Here is a 3,632-nt window from a genome sequence, read left to right on the forward strand (position 1 = left end):
TAGAGTTATTAAAGTGACTATGCATAGATAATAATAGAGAGTTGCAGTAGCGTAATGYGCAGTGCAAAAAGTCTGAGTAGCCATTTGATTAGATGTTTAAGAGTCGTATGGATTGGGGGTAGAAGCTGTTCAGAAGCCTCTTGGACCTGAACTTGGTAATCCGGTACTGCTTGCCGTGTGGTAGCAGAGAGAACAGTCTATGACTAGGGTGGCTGGAATATTTGACAATTTTTAGGGCCTTCCTCTGACACCGCCTGGTATAGAGGTCCTGGATAGCAGGAAGCTTGGCCCCAGTGATGTACTCGGCCGTTTGCACTACTCTCTGTAGTGCCTTGCTGTTGGAGGCCAGGCAGTGATGCAACCAGTCAGGATGCTCTRGATGGTGCAGCTGTAGAACCTTTTGAGGATRMGAGGARCCATGCCAAATCTTTTCAGTCTCCTGAGGGGGAATACGTTTTGTCGTGCCCTCTCCACGACTGTCTTGGTGTGCTTGGACAATGTTAGTTTGTTGGTGATGTGGACGCCAAGGAACTTGAAGCTCCCAACCTGCTCCACTGCAGCCCCGRCGATGAGAATGGGGGCATGCTCGGTCCTCTTTTTCCTACAGTCCACAATTATCTCCTTTGTCTTGAATCACGTTGAGGGAGAGGTTGTTGTCCTTGCACCACACGGTTAGGTCTCTGACCTCCTCCCTACAGGTTGTCTCATCGTTGTCGGTGATCAGGCCTACCACCGTTATGGCATCGGCAAACTTAATGATGGTGTTGGAGTCATGCCTGGCCGTGCAGTCATGAGTGAACAGGGAGTACAGGAGGGGACTGAGCACGCACCCCTGAGGGGCCCCCGTGTTGAGGATCAGCGTGGCGGATGTGTTGTTACCTACCCTCACCACCTGTGGGAGGCCCATCAGGAAGTCCAGGATCCAGTTGCAGAGGAAGGTGTTTAGAGCGTGATCACACAGTCTTCCAGAACAGCTGATGTTCTCATCCATGTGTTGGTGTTATTTACCTCGAAGTGAGCATAGACGTAGTTTAGCTCTTCTGGTAGGCTCGTGTCAGGAGGATAGAATTATGGTRAGATTTGCCAAATGGAGGGCAAGGGAGAGCTTTGTATACATCTATGTGTGTGGAGTAAAGGTGGTCCAGAGTTMTTTTCCTCTGGTTTCACATTTAACATGCTMACAGAAATTTGGTAAAACGGATTGAAGTTTCCCTGCATTAAAGTCCCRGGCCACTAGGAGTGCCACCTCTGGATGAGCGTTTTCCTGTTTGCTTATGGCGGTATACAGCTCATTGAGTGTGGTCTTAGTGCCAGCATCGGCCTGTGGTGGTATGTAGACACCTTAAAAAATTCAGATGAAAACTCTCTGTTGTGCACCAGCTGTTGTTTACCAATATACATAGACCCCCACCTTTTGTCTTACCAGAGGCTGCTGTTCTATCCTGCCGATACAGTGTATAACCCGCCAGCTGTATGTTATTTATGTCGTCATTCAGCCACGACTCAGTGAAACACAAGATATTACAGTTTTTAATGTCCTYTAGATAGGATATATGTGATTTTAGTTCGTCCAATTTATTATCCAGCGTTGTACGTTGGCCAATAGGACCGATGGCAAAGGRAGATTAGCCACTCGTCGGCGGATCCTCACAAGGCACCTCGATCTCCTTCCGCGATACCTCTTCTGTCTCTTTCTCCTGAAAATGATGGGGATGAGGGCCTGTTTGGGTGTCTGGAGTAAATCCCTCTCATCCGACTCATTAAAGAAAAATTCTTRGTCCAATTTAAGGTGAGTAATCGCTGTTCTGATATCCAGAAGCTCTTTTCGGTCATAAGAGACGGTAGCAGAACCAACATTATGTACAAAATAAGTTACAAACAATGAGAAAAAACAAACAAAATAGCACGGCTGGTTAAGAGACAATAAAACGGCAGCAATCCTCTCCGGCAGCCATCCCCTCCGGCAGCCTACCCCTCCGGCAGCCTACCCCTCCGGCAGCCATCCTCTCCGGCAGCCATCCGCTCCGGCAGCCATCCTCTTCTATTTTGTACTGTGAAAAACATTTTGTTGCACTTATGAAAAACACTGAAAGGTAGATGGGAATATAGCCTTTCCTACTTGGATATTCTGGCTAAAATAACATATTAGCCATCACCTGGAAGCTTTAACAAAAACAACATCTGTGGTAACGCTATACTGATAGGGGTATTTCTGTATCATGTCTATTTCTTSTTTTCATTCAGTCCACATATCTTCCTTACCGTATCAATTGTGTATTTGATACCACTAAGTCGTGTGATAAATGCAACACCTTAGCCAATATTAGTCACGGCGGCAGGTAGCCTGGCTACGTGGTGAGGGTGTTGGACTAGTAACCGAAAGGTTGCAAGATCAAATCCCCAAGTTGGAAAGGTAAAAATCTGTCGTTCTACCCCTGAACAACACAGTTAACCCACTGATCCTAGGCTGTCATTATACATAAGAATTTGTTCTTAACTGACTTGCCTAGTTAAATAAAGGTTAAAATATAAAAATTACTGTTTCAAAGGGTTGGTGAAGGAACAAAGTGTCCAATGTATTTTATTGTATTGTCCTTGAACCGCGTGACAATAAAGATGGTTATGCAACACAAAGGCTCTTGGGTTTGACAGTAAAAGTGAAAGTGTAAAGGTCTGTAGTGAAGTCTATCGACCCAGAACCGTAAAAGGGACAGAGAGAAATATTTAACAGCTGTAATAAACACATCTCCATGGGAATATTAGGGACATTACTGTGCATTTTCAGAAAAGCCACAACATGTACAGTATGTACGTATATTGGTTGTTTTGAATGCCGATAGATTATGTTAACCTCTTTCTACTTCATTTATAAAGGAAATGTTCTCTTAGTGGTGTCATAACTCATCAACCGTTAACATTTATAAAGGAACGGTTCTCTTAGTGGTGTCATAACTCATCAAGCATTAACCCATTAAAGTCTAAGCCGGTGGAAGGAGGGGGGGGGACGGGGGAGTCAGGAAACAAATATATATTTTGACATGTATTTAACCCCTTGTTTTTTGTCACGAAACACTCTCCATGTACACTTCCATTCATTTTTTCAACTGGTGCTGGAGACCTACAGCCTAGTCTAGTGAGGCCCGTGGGCGTTCTAGAGCAAAATTACACGTAGGACATATACGTGAGACTGACTCTACCTTTCCACAGACGGGTCACAAGCATTTCACTACAACATTGCTAAACACATGTAGGTGACCAATAAAATTGTATTTTATTTTGATTTATTAGTGTGTCGCCCAAAGTGTTGGGACGCTACAGACAGAAGTTTGGTAGATCGGCTGTACCGACTTCAGACGAGTCCCAAGACGCTTGTGGGGTCGTAGAGCAAAACAGAGAACACCATCCTGTTCATGAGAGTCTATCTTTCCACAAGAAGGGTCACAATAGTTATGTAGGCCAAACTGTTCGGACGCTACATTTCAGGATGTCTCATAGTCTGACAAACACCTCTCTAGCTCTTGTCACCTTTCGACCGCAGATGCAGGATGCCTCATAGTCTGACAAACACCTCTCTAGCTCTGTCACTTTCGACCGCAGATTCAGGATGCCTCATAGTCTGACAAACACCTCTC

This window comes from Salvelinus sp. IW2-2015, unplaced genomic scaffold (assembly GCF_002910315.2).
Source record: "Salvelinus sp. IW2-2015 unplaced genomic scaffold, ASM291031v2 Un_scaffold1406, whole genome shotgun sequence".
Taxonomy (NCBI): domain Eukaryota; kingdom Metazoa; phylum Chordata; class Actinopteri; order Salmoniformes; family Salmonidae; genus Salvelinus; species Salvelinus sp. IW2-2015.